Below are 21,736 nucleotides of genomic sequence, written 5' to 3'. Positions count from 1 at the left end.
TATTTGACATTGAATCCATTTGATGCTAATCGAATTTACGACGCGAATTTCGATTTATTTACTCTTTATAGCACCCCTGGCGGCGTAGTTCTCAACTAATTGGATACCCAATTACACTAAGTTGTAGGCCCAAGTGAGTACAACAACTTTGCCAAAGAAAGTATGGCGCTACATGTTGACACGGACGAAATAAATGGCCACAGCCCCAATTAGTCGAAATCTCATAAGCTATGGGTATCCTACAACGCGGATTCCTTTTTCACGCCCCCAGTTAGTCGCGTAATAGAAGACCCGACTGTACATATGTGTTGTTTAAATCTTTTGTATGGAGGTTAATAAATTTCTTCACCGATAAACCGATTTTGCAAAACGATCATTTTAAAGTTAGCCAAATCATATTTTGTCCAGAGCGCCTTACATCGATCAACTGTGCATAGCGAGTAAGCACACTAGGAAAAGTCACCCACCACCCACTCAACTCACGGCTCATATCTGGGAGCCTTCACACACACGCACACACACAACTATATAGAAAAAGCTCGCGCTTTTCGCTCACCACCAGCGCGCAATTCTCGCGCCATCTCTCGCAAGCTCTCGTCTCCGCACGTGTCCGAGCCCATGCTGCATTGTTTGTGTAGGTGTTAGATCTATGCTGTGAACAATCAATGATGCGCGGACACACGCGACGACTCTCACTCTCGCTGCCTTCAGAGCTGTGCTTTTGGTGCTCTCCTGTTTTATGAATGACGCGACCCATAGTACAACTCGGCTAGCTGATTTTCCAGGTGGCAGTGGGTCAGAGCAGAACTGGTATCTACAACAAGGCGTATCTACCTATGTATGTGTACTACACTGAACTCCGATCAAAACAATAATAAAAAAGGCGGTTGTTGGCATGGGGGGGGTGGTGGGCTGACTATGCAGTGGTGTGTGAGAGTAGATCTGCCCGGGAGAGCATTGGAGAGCAGTCGAGAAGAATTGCCGAAGAAAATATCTGACACTCGGGGCTGCTCCAATCCAGTCGTCTTTTGGCGTACGCTCGATTCGGTTCGGTTTGATTTCGCTGCACGAGTGGCATTGAAAGGAACTGTTATCAGTACCTGGATAGTTTTTTTGTTGCCTTTAGGCTTTTAGAAAAAAAAAAATCTGTTCACACTTCTAGTGCGAATATTACTGGTGAAAAAGTGTTACGTGCAATGTGACAAGTGAAGTGCTGTTTTGCAAAATACACATAGAAAGGGGGAACTGCAAGTTTCAGAGGATTATCAATCTGAATCTGTTCTGATAGTGAATCATCTCAGCATAAGTAACGATTGGGGAAAAATAGCTGCAACGTAAACAAGGCCCCAACAATTATCTGTCTATCAGCTTTGGTGTGAAGTTTTGAACCAGACTCCGCCAGTGCAGTGTCTGGGAACCTATGGGAAGGAAGTGGAAAATCGATTAAGAGTGTTTCGGTCGGGCGGACGGTTTTGCATGTGTGTAAGTGTGTTAGAAGGCGTAATAAAACTGCGGGAAATCGTCCCTATATGTACGCCATGAATATAACTTAAAGCATTGGAGAAAAGGAACAACCTCGAACAGAACCAGCACTTAAAAATTGCGGTTCTGACGGGAAATTCGGTAATTTTGCAACCATCATTCGAGGAACTCCGCAACCATCAAACGGCGATCGATGTGTGCTGAAAGTGAGAAAATCATTAGTGAGCGTCTGTGAGAGCTATCCTTTCACTGATAAAAAAAATGAAACCGGTGACAATCCTTCGATCGTAGGAGGCTACTTTTACTGGCACCGTACTGATAATTCGCGAATAACTACTTGTGATTCGTGTAAAAGTCTCTTCTATTGAATTGTAATTTGATATTAGCAAAAAAAAATCAAAGCCAAGTGAAGTATTTTGTGACAACGAACTGTCTCGGCAGGTGAACCTCTCTGATAAACAAAGCTCATCGAATTCTCATGAGCGACAAGCGAAAAATTTGCTCATCCACTGCGTGAGTGTTCATGTGTTTTTATCGCGTGAGAATAGTGAACGTGAATAGGGGTACGTGTTTTATTTTGGTGTGAAGGGGTCAGAGAGAAAATAGAGGATGATAAAGCTCACCCCTGTCTATTGTGCAGTGGTGACCGAAGGTCCAGGAAAAGCCGTGTCAGCAGCACACGATTGTTGAATAATAAATATTACAAATCCCGCTCTAATTACTCACCGTTTTTTTTAAACCCGATCTGACCGTACTACGCTACGGTTCGGCTGAATGTGTATGTGTTGGTGATTGAATATCTATTGTATATGGAGGCTAGTTTTGCAGTTTTTTTTGGTGCTATCATTCATGATTGCAGTTGGAAGTGCGTGGCTGGGGCAGTCAGTGTATGACAAATTGTGCGTTCCTGCGAGCTGAATGATTGGGGCCGGAAAAAAGTTATTTGTTTTGAAAATGTTAGCGGAAATAACTACGGAAGAGAATGCATAAAATCATGTATGGCAAAGTATCGGGAAATTTTTAATGAATCATATAATTGCTGGCAAGAACAGCTATATGTACAGTCCGTCAACTGATAGAGAGTGACTGATCACGGCGTAGAAGTAAACATTGCCAAAGTACAGTGGTTAGCACCAAAAGTTGAAAGTCATACAATCATAACAGCAAGTGATAGATAGTTGGAACTATAGCTAAATAGATCGAGAATTGGCAATCCAACGAGAACAGAAAGGTAGGTAAGGGAATGTGCGATATTGCCGAAAATGAATTATGAATTGTATTTGTCATTTAATTGATTTACTCATATTATGAAGCGTAATAGTATTCATGGATTAGTTATGGAATTTGCGTTTCGACTTTGTCTCATCAGAATCCGACACAAATTTAGCGACAGGACTTAGCTAGCGCCGGAATGACGCTATAGTTTCAAAAAAACGGAGACCTCAAACCCCTAGTCAAGCGTGATGTCCCGCAAGAAAAGAAGCTCATTTTAAGCTGATGAGAACTAATGAAATATTTCTATTTCATTAGATCTCATCAGCTTTAAATGAGATCCTTTTCTTGCGGGACCTCACAAGCGTCCTGTCACTAAGTTAGTGTCGGATTCTGATGAGACAAGGTCGAAACGCAAATTCCATAATTAATTTAGTTATTAGGTGGTGAAGTGCTCTTCACGCGCAAAGATGTTTCTAAACAATTTTCTCCTTAAAGGAGAACAAATAATTTTCACTTAAAGTATTTAAAGAACTTTTGTTTCTAATAAGACTTTGAGACAGTTATTGTAGTCTGGGAAAATGATATCAAAAATAATCGAATCTCAACCATGGCTGATAATTATTACTTAGGATCCATGCAGATGCAATCATTTGTGGAATCAGTGCCCAGCTAATGGCCTAGTCGGTCTAATCGCCATTTAAGAGCATAACTCGAAGGACAAATTATTACAGTTATGTATAGTAGAGTATAGTGGGGTCAAGTAGGTCAGTTTTGCTTTGGTGAGCTCCTGCGATGATATTGTTGCACTGATTTTGACAAACAAGCACTTGGCCACATTTTGGCAACAAATATTTTCCAAGTTAAATCCAATAAGGTGAGGGCACTTTTTTCCGATGTTTTTCAAACCTTGGGGGTACGATAGGTCACTATATTCGAGGTTAAATAAAACAATGTACGTACCTAGGAAATCAGCGGTTCAACATTTATTTGAAGAGTATGTATACTGCAGATTATTTAAAAAGTTATTACACAAATAATAAATACATTCTTTTGACGCCATTCGTGAAACCACGGAAAGAAATGTTGAAAAAAGGTGTTTTTTCAGCAGCTGCGCCTGGTTTTGTACTTGCAATTGACTTCTTTAGTGTCCTCGTCATCGCCAGAGTGTGGAATTGAACTTGTGCATTCCGGCTGTGCGACGATTACGTTTGCGCTGCGGAGCATTTTTTATTCCTTTTCCTTCTCTTTTTCGATCATGTTTTTTGATCAGCTACTTCAACAACACCTTATATTATTATATTGTTTCACGCAAAATATCTGACGCGTTTTCATTGATGACGAGCACATTCCTTTCACACGAGCACGCAATGTTTCGAACGGAACCTTGAATTGTTTAGAGAGTGATCGAATACTGGCGCCATCTTGTACAGATGCACTTGTGTTCTTTTTGTCCTCTTCACATCATTTTGACGGGTTTCGCATGAAATTACGCACGATTTTCCTGGCAAAATGTCATAAATTTACAGTATAGTAATGACCCCCAAACGCTGACCTATCGTGCCCCCAAGCGTATGTTTCATGTTGTTTTTTTCAAAAATAATATCGAAAAACCAACACAATACCCATATTTTAAGTATTGATTAAATGTACTCTAATGACGAAAGACAATGCGTGTTCGCAGAACAACACGCAAAAACATAAACGATGCAGTAACTAATACAGTTGATTTACAGTAACAGCCAAAATGACAGTCATTAACGATGTTCTGTACCGTGCATCTAATTCACGCAATATGAGCGACCTTTGCAGTAACATATCAAAGATAATGCCATATACCTATTGTACCCCCATACCCATTTAACCCCATTCTACTCTATCTTTTATGCATAAATTCGGATTTATTCAATTAATCGGCAATGAGAAACCAAACATCCACAGATACTCAATATCACAATCTGTATTTGTTTTATCGATGAGCTCAAATGTCAGTTGCTAAGCATTGCGTGTATCCAGTTAATAGAGGTACTCCATGACATTGTGCTACTTCCAAAATGTATTCGAATTAGAAGCATCCACAAACAACTAAATTGAAATCTAAGCCACAATAAGTCAGGATGCGTGTAAATGAGCAGTAGGAAAAAATCGGATTACCTTAATTTTAATAGAACAGATTTTCAATTTCGAGAGTACTTCATTCAACCTACTAGTCTCGATGAGTCTGCAAAGGCATTTCCAATCACTTCGCTTCTAAAATCGAAGTGCATTTCTGTTTACTTTGGGAGCTGAATTGAATGCTTTCGGATTGTATCTGCCTTAGGGCCGATTTCTTCACCCTCGCTTAATTTTAAACCAGGTTCACCAGTACGTTTAAACCTGGCTTAAAACCCATTATTGCCCAACTTATTTTTCACGCGCATCACAAATTGTGTTTTTCGATCGAAGAAAAATGATGTGGTCATTCCAGTAAAATTATTTTTGTACTCAAAGTAGCTGATATTATAAGGAACAACCAGTGAAAATTTAAGATTGATCGGTTAATCGGTTCCTGAGATATCGTGATCGCCGCGGATAAACTTTTCAACAAAATACAACTCCGAGATAATCGAGTTTTACTGTCGGTGCAGCGAGTCAACGGTCTAGCGTATCAAACACTACGTACCGCCTACAAGTGGTGAATGGGTAGCGGTCTATGAATAGCTATAACTTAAGTTGTAGTATTCCGATCTTAATGAAACTTTGAGAAAATTTTCCTCAGTGTATGTAGTTTCAGAATATCTAATTTACAAAAATTCGATTTTTTCATCCTAACAAAAATGTGTAACCCCTTAAGTGAAAATTGATTAAAAAGAAAGCATAAACACCGGTTTAACCACTCTAACTTCTCTAAACATATTCTGCAAGAGTATATGAACAATATTAACTCGTTGATAATGTCTGTTCTGCGTTATTAATTGAGTAATAGGAGTTATTCTTAGCACCTACTATATATAGTAGGTTGGGCAATAATGGGTTAAGCGCTAAGCGAGGGTGAAAAAATCGGCCCTTAGACTCTTTTATATATTTTTTATGCTAGAAAGTTCAGCATTCCTCCAAAGGGTTGCATGCATGTAATTCCGGAACCGGAAATCGGACCAATTAGATACTCCATAGCAGGTACTTCTATCTTTCATTTGAGACCAAGTTTGTTAAAATCGGTAAAGAATTCGCCGAGAAATAGGTATGAAATTAACTTAGGGGCTTGGCAAGTTCCCCGGGAGCACCAAGAACCGTCATAGGTGGCCAATGTGGTCAAAGCGACTTCGATGGGTCTTTAATGATCTTGACACGCAAAACCAAGTAATGTTGCACACATTTTAATATGTATTGCCTTATTTGGGCATCATGGTGGAAACAGTTTATATGGGAATTTGCTGTGTGACCGCACCGTACCGTAACTTCGGAACCGGAAGTCGGACAAATAAAGAAATTCAATAGCGACCGATGGGGGGGGTTGTACCTTTCATTTGAGACTAGGTTTGAGCAAATCGGTCCAGCAATCTCTGAGAAAAATCAGTGAGATTATTTGACACACATTCATACATATATAAATACACACATACACACACGGTTTACCATTCAATTCCTGCTGTTACCATGGGCGCCGGCGTCGGCGGTAAAACATGATGATGAGTTATGTTCTACCATAGACGATGCGGTAGACTTGGGTGCAACGCCCAACTCCTACTTAGTAGAAGGCATAGAATTCCTCATATTTTCCTTTCGATCATGTCCATATGAGCCTGCCTAGTTCTAGTTTTCCGCTCTAAGTTTAGACCTGATTCGCTCTAGAATACCTATCCGTCTTTCAATTTCATTGCTTTCATTTCTCTTAGGCTCAAATTTGCCGAAAATAGCCAATAAAATCGATACAGTTGTTCATAATTTCAGAAACTTGGTAGTAAATCCTTCAGTTCGCAGAATCGTGATCTTGTTTTCAAGAATTCATTAACGGATTTTTTCCCGTGTGGGAGGGTAAGGAGAAGGAAGAATAAAGGAAGCAGAATGGGAAAAATAATGACACAAAAGCAAGTTATATGTCGAACACCGTCTTCAATTAATCGATGGATATGACGGTCGTTTGACCTGTTGCCCTATCTTCAAACAAACAAAACTGATTCATCTACCAGTCGTGTACCGAGATGAGGTGAAAATTTTCACCATTTTTGAGTAGTTTTCGAAAAAAAAATTCGAAACACAGTTTTTTACATTTATAACAAAAGAAATGTATAGGATTCCCTCAAACTTTGAAAACTTTTTCCGAGGCATGGAGGCCAATCGACTCAGCTCGACAAATTGAGACAATGTCTGTATGTATGCTTACCAATTTCCATTAAATAAAAATGAGAGCGTTATATACAGAGTGTTTACGGGCTAGACTAAACCGGTTTTCAATATTAGGGTATGGAAACACATCTACGTGATTCAAGGAAGTCGTGCTCGTGGCAACTGTCACATCTTTCTTGCTGTTTCTCTATCCGTTTCTAAGTTTTGTGATAAGATCTTTATTAATTGTGGATAAGATATTTATTAATTGTGGAGGTTTGAGAAGACAAAACTATTTTTGTCTACCATTACCCCGTAAATAGTTTTTTTGTGAAAACAAGTTCAATATCACATCCCACTTGGTAAATTATTTGTAGGCCTGAGAAAATTTGCAAAATGTTTGTTTTGTGAGAAAACTGTAACTATTTTCAAATGTTTACACCTTCAAGATGAAAGCAGTATCCCTTCGAAACGTTGCACTACGGGTAGGCAGGTAAAATCGAAAACTACATCAATTCCAATTTAGTTAAGTTCTAGTTAGAGCTTTTATGTACACTATAATTTCGAAAAGAGACATTACACGTTCTTCGCATCTCTATTGAATTTTGAATGAAATATGCTTAAATGTGTCTTGTGAAAAATAAGAGCACCTTTTTGTGATTATTGAATATACATATTCATTGTATTGGTATGAACTACTATGAATCATAACTGATCAAAGCCCAAAAATATCTACGAATTAGATCTGGGAAAAGAAGTTCCCCAAAAGTCCCCACTCTCGATGGGGGATGCAAGTATAATGTGTCTTATAACTTATCGTTGTCCATTTTTGCTCTATACTGAGTACACATCAATTGATGTTTCATAATTAGTAGACAGACGTTGGATAATTCAGTACACGTTTCGTTTGAGTTCTCCGTATTGTATAAGTAAATTAGCAGGTATTACAAACAGAGTTTATGCATTGGACAGATCTGAGTAAAATTTTAAAAGTAAAATTTTTGCCATATACATTACTGTGTAGTAAAAAATCAACCTGAAGGCAGAAAATTAAGACTTGTGATTTCTAGCATCCATCAAAAGCAGTTTCTATGTCCAGTGACACTTTCTAAGGCCGCTTGCGTTTCCAACAATTTAAATATTTATAATAGGGGGAAGTGGGGCAATTCGGACCGCTGCCCAATTCGGACCCCCAGTTGGTTCTCAGCTATGGTAATATTATGAAAAGCGTATATATCATTTTCATGGTTGTCATGTAGCTCTGTTCTGTCTCACAAAATATTGCGATTCTCTGTTTTCGTGTGTGTGGGCTAGGAGCAAATGTTTCTTCGGAGCGCTTTTTTTTTGAAAAATGTGTAAGCCGAAAAACAAGATTTTTGTTGCCGGATAATATCATTTATTTATATCCTGTTTTGGGCGAGATGTTCAACTATTACTTAGGCCAAAAAGGAATTCATTTCTATACACGGAAAACCGATTCATCATAATTTCAACTAAAAAATTGGTTGAGTTATTTCACAAAAATGTTTTGTTCGTGCGAATCAAGTACTGATCCACAATCATGCACTGCTAGGCCCCATACAAAATTGACTCAGACATCACTTCGTTAAAAGTTTAATAACTTCTTTTACCAAAGCCGGATTGACTAGTCTTCAACAAATTTGTAGGCAATTAAATTATCTTTCTTATTTTCACTTTCAGTGATAATATGATGCATATAGTGCCACCTAGCGGCGAAAATACGAGTTAGTGCGTTTTCTCGATGTAAATTGTAGAAAAATCCCATACAAACTTCAGGCACGTTGGTCCGGTAGCTAGACTTGTCCGATTTGCTTCAAATTTTTTCCTGTCACTCTAATGTACATGTATTGAAAAAAAAAGTCAATTAAAATCATCTTTTTATTGAAATGTTTTTAAAGAAAAACTAGGTAAAACCATAATGAGGTCAGTTGAATTTCTGTTTTTTGTGGACTGGTTCAGGTAGTTGCGTCCAGGCTAAAGCAAGCTTTTCAAGCTGAGACAACTAGCTACCTGCATAAACGTTATACCCAGCAGGGCCGGCGGAAAGCGTGGGTAGTATGGGTAGTACTACCCACTCGAAAATAACCGAGTGGGTAATTACTCACTCGAAATTTTGAGCCATTTTAAAAAATTTAGATGTGCAACGCATGTATCTCGCACTACACACATTTGAAAACATCGATGTACCACATTGCCATTTGCATAAACGAACGTGATTTAATGTGAATGTAATGTAAGCGTGTGCATTGCGAAAAGGGAAAAAATCCTTACTAATGGACCCCTCACCCTATGCTTTCTACCCACTCGGGCGTAAAGTGTTTCGCCGCCCCTGATGCCCAGCGTGTATGAATATAGTTGCTGTCGCTACCTTGATGTGTTTCAGTAAGGTGTGCATCTTGGCTACTTTGCTGTCATTTCGTATGATGTGCGTCTTGAATCAAAATCAATAAAAAATTTCAATAACTACTATTTTAGAATCTCGCAAAATTAAGAGCAAATTTAGTTACGTTTTCTGTTGAAATCAACTAATTAGAAAAACAAGAATTTATTTTGTTATTTTCTTCATCGAATGGTTTTCAGTGTATTGCAAGAAATCAAAGAGAAATGCGTGGTCGGAATTGGAACAGGTTTGGGGCAATTCGGACCTTTCATGTACTTTTGCGCAGAACCGTTTATATAGGCGGCTCCAGCCGGCTGGCAAATTGGGGGGGGGGGTGTCGAATTTCGGAAACTTATTCCTAAACACGGTTTTTATTTACATTTGGCGAATAGTTAGACAAATTACATCATCCTTGAATGCAATCACTATTCTTTTTTCTCTACCATAGTCCATTTCGCTATTGATTTTGTTAACATAAACAACACGCGGTAAATGTTTTTGTTTTCCAGTTAGTCAAGTCCAATTTTACGCAACCAAATTTTCAATTTACTTTCACTGATTCTGTTTGATGTCATGGGGCAATTTTGCTGACCCAACACCATATATTAATTCTTCATCCTTGAATAACAGCGTCTACAGTAATGTCCCCAGATTTGCTTCCTTGTGTGACTCCTGATTCAGCAGCTGACAAGAAACACGAAGATCTAGTTACCATTTTTTTTTTCAAACAAATAAAGTCCTGTCAGTCAATTGATGCCTATTCGGCCGAAGTCATCCTTTAAATTGGCATCCTTTGCATTGCACTGATTCAGGCGAATCCCTCGCTTTAAAAAAGCAGATTTCCGTAAAACCAACCAGAGACCAATTAACTATGCAATTAAGGCGAAAAAACTTAACATTGAACTGTGTGGCAAATGCGCCTTTGAGAAGACTACAAATGTCACCGAGAAAATAAACAACCTAACAGTAGCCCCAAACAACATAAACCGGTCAGAACCCGGGCCCGTTAGCTGTACGGCCAGGTGCGGACGAAATTTGATAGATGTGTCGTGATCGACGATGGAACTTATGCGAAAACCAATTTCAAGTTAATGCAGGGGTTCGAATTTTACAAGGCTACTGCTCACGATTTCTAGCAGAATAAAGTTTGTTTTCGAAACATATGGTTTAGCAAGGGAACTGTTCCTATGACAAGAAAATCAGTATAAGCAATCCCACGATGTCCCAATTACGTTATGACAAAATCTTGCCAGCTGTCATAACAGCAAGGACATGCTTCAATGGTTGTCAATGGGGTTCAATTACGTGTGTGTGTGTTTTTTTTACTTGGTGGTAAAGCTTTTCGCCGACCCAGCACACGTTCAATAGTTACACCATAGTCTTCTATTTCGAGTGATTTCATCCATCGTGTGCCAGAGTGAGGGACTCTGAACAGAAAAGATAACTCTTAGCCCTAGTCCTCTAACCTCCACCAAGGAGTCCGACATTTGCCTGATCCCCTAGATTCCGTTTGAAATGACTACTTTGGGGGGAGGCTGTACTCATGCACTTCACTTGATTACAGGTCTAGCTGGTCGTGCTAGAACGCTGGCCTCATAACCGCCATTTCAGCTCTGCACGGCATGATATTCTACATGCGCTCCTCTCTGCGTTGGTTAGTTGGATGCCGTGATCGATCCAGCGATTGCAGTTGGAGGGTGGCTTCTGGTTCACTGATGCCCCGACGGCCCTATACTCGGTGGTTTGTCGCGTTCGGTGCTACTCGGAACAGTCTCCGACGATGGAGCTAGCCTACCTCGGTGAAGAGTTCCTAGACGAAAGAATATCTCCCGCAACCGTTGACGCACGCGTTATTCTTGCTTCGATGTAGTCCGGTAGAATTCCGAGGTCTGTCCGACGATTCCGGGTGGAGGATTGCGTCCAGTTCACTGATGCCCCGACGATTCAAGCTGGCGATTCGCTACGGACTACTTCGAATAGTCCCCGACGGTAGATCTATCCTACTCCGACGAAGAGTTCCCCGGCAGTGGAAGATCTTCTAAAACCGATGCTACCCGGGCAGATGCCGAGTTCGGTCCTGTGATTCCGGGTGAAGGGTTGATTTTCCGTTAACAGCGCCCTGACGGCTATTTGCCAGTGCTAGTTCACAATCTACTCTAACTAGTCCCGGCGTAGCCCGGCGTGTATAGCCTGCTCCAACGTAGAAATTTCCCGACATCGAAAGCTCACTCGTAAACGTTATCACGATGCTGCTTGGTTAGGTGCCGAGGTCAGTCCTGCGATTCCGGGGAAAGGATTTTTTCTTTTCTTTTTTATTTTTTTAAATTTTTTTTTTATTTTATTTTTTTTTTTTACAATGGAGAAGACCTTTACGTCCTAGCCCAGTACACGTGCTATTGGTAGGGTCCAAGCTACCGCAGGGGTGCACTGGGGGCGTGTCGGGCTCGAATGGTGACGCTGCCATTAATACCGACTAAACTCCATTGGGCTCCGCCATCGTTCCTCCCAGCAACTACCTCTCGGTATTACTTCTGGGGGGATGGTTGTACTGAATGTACTCATTCACTCTCACTCACGCGTTCATACGTCCTGTATGAGGCGGGGAAAGGATCTAGCCTACTCCGATTGCACCTGTTGGTCAACTTTATCTCTCTTCAGCAGACTGACTAGTCGAGTGCCAAGATCGATCCGGCGATTCCGGTTGGATTGTAACTTCCGGTTAATCGGTGCTTCAATGACTTGAAGTCGTGTTCTGCTACGTTGCTGGTCGTTGCTCCTCTCGTCATCTTCGTTGCAACGCTGACATGATCTGATGAACGATTCTGTTCATCGCGTCCAATTTTTGTTTGTCCGCGCACATTCTTTGGACAATATTGTTCATGTTAACGTCCTCACCGACAATGGTTTTCGTTTCGTTTTGCTCGTGCTCGAATCACGGGCATTCGAAGACCATTTGCTCAGATATCAACGCACGCGACGCAGAACGGTGATCTCGCGTGGCCAATCCTATTCAGATACTTTTTTAAAAAGCCATGCCCGGACAAGAATTGTGGCATGTGGAAGTTCACTCCTCCGTGCGCTCTGTTCACCCAAACCGACAGGCATGGAATTAGTCGATGGGTCAATCCACTGTTTACAGCGTTATCCCACTAATGTTGCCACTTGCTCAACGTATCAGCTCGGGATTGTTAACGGACTCCTCTCGTGCCTCGATTTCTACAACACTCGCTATCTTCTTCGAGTGGAATCGTTTCAGCTATCACGTGGACTGCCTCTGACGAGAAAATTCGATACGCGATGGCCACCCGTATGGCCATCAGCTTAAACGTACTGTTGAGCCGATATTTGTTTCAAGATATATACGAGATCACTTTTACGCCCACGCAAGCGTGGTCGAGATGGCTATTAAAGCGTAGCCGAACCATTACTCTCAGTTGTCTAACTTCCCGCTTTGAGTTGATGATACACTTTCCGACCGAAATTCTCGCTTACTGCACTGCTTTTCGGTTGCTTATCAAAACCATCTCAGTCTTGTGGTGAGGCGCCAGCTTCTTCTCGCGCATCCAGTCTTCCACAGCATCTATCGCCTCTGTTGAGAGTATTTATACTTCCTCTAGTGATTCGCCGATCACTAGGAGCATCACGTCTTCACGCCCCAGGGGAGGCTCAGCTTCAGCACTCCGTCATACATAGCATTCCAAAGAGTTAGGCCGAGTATGGAACCCTGCGGAACGCCCGCTGGCACGGATATACTTCTTTTCCAGGTGCAGTTTTGTAGGTCAGTGCCGGTTCTGAAAATAGCTCCTCAGAATCCTACAGAGGTACTCGGGAAATCTTAGTCTGTGCAGCGAATCGGCGATTGTAGCCCAACTAGCACTGTTGAAGGTGTCTTTTACGTCCAGTGTAACCATTGTGTTTACCTATACCGCGTCATTCTACTGATGTGTGTGTGTGTCATTTAGTTTCAGTTATCATCGAAAAGATTTCTGGAGGCGATGGCATTTTAATTTCGTCAATTTTTAACTCTAGGCTATATTCTATAGAAACGTAACGCGCGCGAGATAGGGCACGGCGTCCTGTAGATGGGCAATAATGAGCCCGCCAGGATTCCCGGATTTTCGTTACCGGTATTACCGGTCGGTAACAGAAACCTAGTAGAAACTATACTTTGCTCGTTACTCAGTGGCGGCGCGAGGTGTTTTGCTGCTCGGGGCCAAAAATTAAATTTGCAGCCCCTTTTATAATGAATTTTCAAAAGAGTTCGATTTTTCCACGCCTTTTCACATGAAACATATATGATAAAAGTATTAGAAAATGTCTACATAAAAATGAACTTTTCACATTTTATTGCCAATATTTTGTCCTGGCAGTAGTGCTGCGCATTAATTTCCTCTCGAAAGGTGGCGCTAGGACTCCGTTCACATGTTCGCTCCGGCCTTTTAATTATAGCAAAAATTGGTGCCTAAACCATCTGTAACATAAAAGATATTAGCTATAATTACCCTAACCCTTTCATGCCCATATTGTTTGTGGACAACAACGTTTTTAAACAGCTATAACTTTTGAATGAGGCAAGATTTGCTCACAAAAACAAGTAAGGCTAATAAATGTGACTATTGGCTTTCATTTGAGTATTAACAGTTACAAGGATCAGCTCTAGAACTGAAGTTATTGCAATTAGTCTGATTGAACTCCGATGAAGCAGTGCTGCCAGGGACCGTTTACGTTGACGACGGAAAATAAATTTTTCACATAACTTCGTTATGTTGCAATATTAGTCAAAACTAATAAAACTTATCAATTTAGACTATTTTTGGCCACGTTTTCCACACAGTTGAACTATTGTAAATATTCTAGGAGAATTGTAGTGAGCATTGGAAGGTAAAAATTGAGCAGCTTCTAACACTGCAAGGAAAGCACCTACCTTTATGAAAAAGGTTTATCGAGTTTCTTGACCCCACCGTTTTAAAGGAAAAATAGTTTTGGAACCCTACATGCACTAGAAAAAAGTTGGGCATGAAAGGGCTAAATATAAAATAAAAGTATGAAATATAAGTGCAAGATTAACTAATTTTAAAATTATATATAAAAAATGGCGAAATTACTAAAACAATTACTATTGAATACATTACAATTATTTTAAAAAATGTAACACATTTTCAAAACTTACATAGGGTAGACGAGCCCTTATTCATCTCATAAGTCACGATGTCACACTTTTTCGCTGATAACTCGGCTTTTAGTGATTGGATTGCGCTTAAATAGGTTGCTTCGTTTCTAAGAAGCAGATCAATAAAAAATATAACTTGGACAATGTAAACTACTCGCGTTTGTACGAAGCAAAAAGTCGAATACAATGCACACTTATTCATCCTACTATTTGAACTAATGCGTTGAATAGAGATAGCAGACCCTGCTCCAACTAATATGTTCAAATGGGTGGGATGAATAGAGGTGCTAAGATGAATTAGGGCACAGTAACCCTATTTAAAAAAAACTGATAAAAGAATTGGACACATCATTTTAAAATATTATTCTTGTAAATTACTGGCGATCAACCATTTCCTTTTCAAATTCTCTAGCTAAACGTTCAGAGAAACATAATTCCCTATTAAACCAATTTTGTTTATAAACAATAACGTTTATCTATAACTATACGTTTTGGCTAAGGCAAAACTAGCTTATAAAACTAATTATTTAGATTATTAAATTTCATTTGAGCACTAGCATATATAAGTATTATTGTATACCCTCAAAATCTTGATATATTGCACATGTTTTTTCGTATTTTTCGGAACCTTCGTCGCTAAAAGAAATTCTACGCGGTCATTTTTAACCGATTTCCAATTCCTCTGTTCTGGTAAGAAGAAGAAAGGACCTTTTCAACGGTATGCTTTGTTATGTTCTTTTGTTTACAATATTCTGCGGGTTTGGGACAACAATGTGTAAACAATCAATATTTTGCGATTTTTTCATGAAAATTACTCAACACTCTTTTTTATGAAAAATTTAGAGATTTAGTTCTGCATTTAACGATCTGATTGCATGAACTCTTGAGCGGTTAGTGAGTGTTACCGACAGAATAGTCGCGCGTCTCAATGGACAACATTGATTCAAAAACCTACCATCATTTACTGACACATTCTACACGGTAAAATAAAACAACCCGCAGAAGAAGTTCTTTTAACTTAAATTTAGGTAGTTTTGAGTCTTGCGTCGCTTTCCCACTTATTAGTATTGTCAAAAACAAAGAGAGAGAGATTCGACTCAGTCGAGGCCTTCCATGGAATAAGGTACTTTTGAGTTGTTTGAGGTATACTCAAAATTAGGTAGATTCAACTTAAATTTAGGCATGTATAATTCAAGGTTGAGTATAAAAAAAACCTGTCAATGAGTTGTGGTTTTTGCCGTGGTTAAAGGGAAACTACGTTCAACACGGTTTACCTAATTTTACCTTATTCCACGATACCCCGAGATTGAGTCAAAAGAGCTCAACTTTTGGTAGTTTTTGGTATCCGTGTAGACGACATCCTGCTAAAGTCAGTACGAATAGAAATGTTAACGACAGCTTGAATGGAAAATAATATACGATAAACAGTAGTGTGCTTTATATCACGATATATTTCTAAGCTTAATAATATATGCAATGCTAAAATGTGTGCCTAAAACTACAAATTATGAGCTGAGGTAACATAAATCCATGCGGTAATGTACACTATATAGTTGAGTTGCGAACATAAGTTTTATTTAAAGGGTATCAAATACTAGTAAAATCATAGTATGTATCTTCTAGAAGTATTGCTAATCAGATTAATCAATGCGGAAATTTTGTATCCCTTCCTTATCACAACTGTAACACGAATAAAAAGAATGGATAACGGAATCAGAACACTGCCTTTGAATAATGAACACAACAGTGAGGCATTGTCGCGCACTATGGGATTCTATAATCATATTTTCCGTTGTTTTTCCTAAGCTTCAAAGTTTACTTACATACTTTTAAATGTATACGTAATTAGGCAAAAAAATCGATTTTTTGAAAATTTAATATGAAACCGTCCTTTTAAAAGTTCATGCGAGAAAGTTTCTAATTTGGAGAAAAAAATGAATAACGCTGCCATTTTTTAACCGATTGTTATGAAATTATACTTTTAACAAAAGAACATAACAAATGACCTCCAACTAATTTTAGACCCGAGAAATAGTTTTTTGCTATAAATCTAGATTTTGAGGGTCTTTAATTTAATCAAACGTGGGTTTTGTATTGTATTTGACCAGACCTGCACCTTTTCTGGATCACTTGAAAAGTACATTCTGCGCCATGAAATTATTTATCATGGTGCAAGAGTCGACAATTTTTTTAACAGTATTTATAATTTATTTAATACTAATAACAAGGTGTCAAACGTCGCTAGGTGAAAGGGCGATCAAGTGCATCTGTCATAATTTCTACTTTGCCTAAACAAACTAACAATCGTCATCATTATCTTAGTGACCTAGAGGCCAAACAATCCGGATAATCCGAATCATAATTGAATGTATTTTGGATTTCCAGCTTACTCGATCTTGAACCGCCAGTTCCATAGACGCCCACCGCACGCGCATCTTCCTCAATTGTAAACAGTCAGCGAGAGCGGAATTTGTCCCGAAATCGACGACCTCTTCCAGATTCTCTGCTGGTCATAACTTTAATTGGTTTCTCTTTCGTCATTCCACACTACAAGCCCAGCTTGCTGTAGTCTGCCGTGTTTTATCAGCCTTTCAATGTCAGCATGGTTTTATGATTGGTACCGTTGAGGGTTCACGCGTCTGCGCCATGCTCCATTTTCTACTGTGCTGCCGAGTATTGAACGCAGAATTTTTCTCCTAAACATGCCCCGATATCCTACTTCCTTCAACATCCATGGCCGTACAGAGCAACCAGGAGTATCAGCGATTTGAATAGAACAAGTTTTGCGCGCATTTTTAGGCTGTGGGACTTTAGATGACTTCGCGGCTAACATCGTTACCCTTGGTCACTAGTGTTATAAAATATATAAATTGGTTTACTGTACCTCATCGTTTTCCACCTCGAACCCAATATGACCGCCATTCTCTGCCAGCTACTATGTACTTTGTCTTGTCAGAGTTTATTGTCAGCCCGATTCTTGAAGATTCCCTTTTAAAAGGCAACAATGCCTCTTCCACTGCTCTGCGATCAACGCCAATGATGTCGATGTTGATCGCAAATCCAAGAAGCATGTGAGATCTCGATTCCGTTCCTTTGCACATCAGATCTTGCAGCGTCATACGAATCAGCTTAATCAATTTTGTCGGAAAACCATCCTGAACCATTACCTGCCACAGTTCATTTCGTTCTACTGAATCGTATGTCGCCTTGAAATCCACAAACAGATGGTCAGCCAGCAAGTTGTATTCCCGGAATATATCCAGAATTTGTCACATTTGGTCCGTCGTTGATCGTCCTTCTCGAAACCCGCTTTAATATTCACCGACAAAGCATTCAGCCAACAGGCGCAGTTTCCTCAAAAGAACACGAGAGACCTCCTGGTAGGCGGCATTGAGGATCGTTATGCCTCGGAGGATATTATGTTCGAGTTTGTAGTCCTTCTTGAAGATAGGACATATGAGTCAATTCAACCAATCCGAAGGCATTCTTTCAACCATGCAGATCATCCCGATCACGAATGGGATTGCTTCTCACAGCCGGCCACTTTTTAGACTTTTTGAAGTTCACCTTCCCAACGCCCTTATCGTTTTTTAACTCTCGGATCAACTCACTCAAAAAAAAAATTCGGTCAAATAACGTACGCTACCATACGAAACTAACCTTCTATGGAATACTTATTAGACCGGTTGTCTTATCGACTATGCTGGACCAACGTATCCGTTACACGTGACAGGGAAGGAAACATCTTTCCAATAGAATTAAAAGATTGTAAACATAAAGTATATTTTTTGAGGTAGAGACAATATGTACATAGTTTTGTTCGATCACATCCGTTGTCCCGATCCCTTGCCTTTTTAATCGTCAATAGTCACGAAAATAATATAAATTCAAGCGTTTCGCCCGCATTTGATTTTTATCGTGATTAATGAAACTTACTAAAAATGAAATAGAAATTTGTTGGGTAGGAAATGCCGCCCCTTGATTTTGCCGCTCGGAGCGGTTGCCCCCTTCGCCCCCCCCCCCTTAGCTCCGCCAGTGTTGTTACTAACAAAAATTTATTTAATTGTGTTTTACTTGGTTAAAAAATGTGTTCCAAAGAACAAACCAAACTTGTTGATCACTTCGAAAATATTAGCATGTTGAAGTAGGAAAATGTAAATATCTTTTTACCAAATCAGCTTCTGGTCGAATAGGGGAGGGGGCACGTGCCCCTCCCTGGAGCCGCCAATGACCGTTTATACACAATACGGTAAAAGATCGGAAAAAGACGCCTTAGGAAAAAATATGTGCGCAATTGATCAGGCTTTTAGGAAAAAATATTTATTTGTGATTCGGTTGACACGTTTCAGTTTTATAGCTCATAAACCCTTACCAGGTCCGATTTGGCTCAGTTCCCCCTAATCAACTGAATGCAGGGCTTTTGTGCTATCGAAATAGCCTAGACACTTCACACTATTTACTACTGGTGAAACTAGAAAATAAAGCGCAAAACTTTTTTCTTAGAGTTTTACAGAATTATCGTTTCAATTTGAACGCCGGATCAGCTGTTTCCCACCATGCACTTCGCAGTGTCATCTGAAGCTGAGCCGACGAAAGAATATATAAATCACTAATTTTATTATCATATCCGGTAAAAGCGTTCAGCTTCATTAATCGTGACATAATGTGTTCCGAATGAATTCTTTTTAGGACCTCGGTGTGTTCGGAATAGTAGCTCGTTCGGTGGTGTGTTAGAGGTGGCAAAAATTACACCCGAGCTTCGCTCGTTTGCCCGATGCGATGTTAAAAAACAGCTGTTTGCAAATTTCGCTCGGAATAGTTTCCTTCCCCTCCTAATCACACGGCAAAAGTTACATTGCGTGTACTTTACGGGTCGCGTGGTCTAGAAAATATTTACCATCGTTTTCCTAAGACAAACTTAAACCCATAAAAGTGCGACCCTATTAAAAAATTTCGCTTCAAAGCTATTTACTTGACTGACTGACTGACTGCACTGTCTGACTGACTGGAGGGCCTTCTGTATAGTTCCGCGAGACCCGTCCGGCCCGGAGCCCGCCACGGAGCTGACTGCGGTTATTCACAGCTTGGCAAACCACCGAAGAGTAAACATCATCAAATACCGGGAGAGTGTAATGGAAAAGATGCTTCCGTCTTCGCTATTGGCAGGGGAAGTCAGTCAACGGAATATCCCAGTTGAATCGCGTTACCACGGAGGAACGAGTACCGAGCAAGTTTTGTGTGTATACGGAGCAAACAAAATACACACCGGGGACCCGTCGCGGCTCGGAATGGATGGGCAAAAAATGATGCGGTGAACCACAAAATTTTATTTCGTGCGGTGGATTTATGATGTGTTATTTATCATTCCGCGCGCGCTAAATGCTTTCGGGAAGGTTATTAGAGGCTGATTGCTGCTGCCGGTGTGCCCGGTAGTCTACATACTTTATCACAGAAGCCACGACGTCATCGCGCTGGTGACGCACGGAATTCCGCTAGGAAGGTAGGTAGATAGGTAACATACATACCGAGCCCCATTCCACACGCCACCAACTGTTTGTGGAGTGGTTTTTATATGAGGGATACGCGGTATGCAAACAAAAGGTAAATTGAAATCGGGTCGTTTTTCATCGGTGTAGTGAAAAATGTTGCTACACTGTAGTACTGCCGAATATTTATGGGTCGAGAAAAATGTTAGCCGGCGGAGTATTGGCTGGGAATTCGAGATGACTTTGGAGTGGTGAAAATGTTTCCGGGAAGGATGTAAAAATTTAAACAAAGCAAGTGCGGTCTCTAGTAGCAGTGAGCACCTTTATAATAAGCCATTCGAATTGAGCCTGTGTTCAGAGCACCATTTAAAGGTGTTGGAATATAGCTACTTTAACGAAAGCCAATCATGATGTACTTATTCGAAACAAGAATATAGTCGTACTAGAGGTATCGAAAAAAATAAAATTTAATAACAGCATTTCCAACGTGGATAACACGATAGAACCGAGCAGTGTATAATAAGTAAAGCTGAGAAATTAATTATTAAAAAGTGAATAAAAGGAACAAAGGAATTCTCACGAAGTGTTGGAGTTGAGCCGTTTATCATAAACTGTGGTGAAAGGCCATTCGGAAGATCAAGGCCGATTCCGGGGATTAAATTATACATGCTTCCTGTCACATTTAAGATTGTTTTCGCGAATAAGTTCAATAAAAAATATGATTTGGCAAGCAATCTGTTCCTGTGGTAAGAAAAATAATGTTTTATGGCGGATAAGACTATAAATTCAGCAGTATTTAAACAAAAAGGTGTGCCTCAAAAAAGGACTTTTCCCCTTAATAAAGTTCCATGATGATCCAGTTACGCTTTGGTCAGATCCAGTCAGCTGCCACTACTGCAAGGATGTGCTACGACGGTTCAATGACAATGGAGTCTAATTCATCCCAAAAGAGCTGAATCTGTACGAGATTTTTTTTTGGAAATAACGATCTCAGTTATTTTCAAAACAAATCGATAGGAATATTATAAGTCGACTGAAAGAAGAAAGATGGTAGAAAATTTCAAAAACAAGTTCGCAAAAAAAATATCTTGTATGGCAGGCTAATTGTTGCTCTGGCTTGAAGAGCGACATTTACATCACAAATGGGACCGTCAACCCGGAAATATGTGTTTAGAAGTGCCTGGAACTTTGCATCTTGCCATTACGGAAAAAGCCAGCGAACAACATCCAGGTGGTGCCCAACGATATGAAACCGCCCAATATGCCAGAACTCTGTCCAGTAGAAAAATATTGGGCCATTGTCAAGCGGAACCTCAAGAAGACGCGAAAGGCAGTAATCAACGATATGTAGTTCAAGACAATGTATAATGATGGTATAAATAAACAATAATCTAGCATTTCAATGCAGTGACCCCGTTTAAAAATTTTTGGCCGGAACTTTACCAGCCTTTTTAACGTGAATGTCTGCTGTTGTACTGAATGAAAACAGTAGATTTTTGCGCTATCTGATTGGAAATATGTACAACAATTTTGTAACTAATTCGGTAGAATGTACAATTACTGAAAATAACGCAAATAATGGATTTTGTGAAAGCAGTTATTATCTGCCCCATGATTGGTCCGTACAATTCACTTTCAAGCGAGCCAGACTAGCTCCACTGTTTTGACGATGGAAGTGAA

At 39.9% G+C, this 21,736-nt stretch overlaps 1 protein-coding gene across 4 annotated transcripts in view; it reads left to right on the top strand.

The window, feature by feature from the left end:
• The first annotated feature begins 1,036 nt into the window (after positions 1 to 1,036).
• LOC131688646 (beta-1-syntrophin) overlaps positions 1,037 to 21,736 on the top strand; it is an 856,448-nt gene continuing 835,748 nt past the window's right edge. For all 4 annotated transcript variants that reach the window (XM_058973060.1, XM_058973057.1, XM_058973058.1 and 1 more), the window contains exon 1: positions 1,037 to 2,713. The gene's annotated coding sequence lies outside the window, so the exon portion shown is untranslated. The remainder of the gene's footprint in view (positions 2,714 to 21,736) is intronic.

This window comes from Topomyia yanbarensis, chromosome 3, assembly GCF_030247195.1.
Source record: "Topomyia yanbarensis strain Yona2022 chromosome 3, ASM3024719v1, whole genome shotgun sequence".
Taxonomy (NCBI): Eukaryota; Metazoa; Arthropoda; class Insecta; order Diptera; family Culicidae; genus Topomyia; species Topomyia yanbarensis.
The sequence above is the reverse complement of the archived record's forward strand: the minus strand, read 5'-3'. Positions and strand labels throughout refer to the sequence as shown.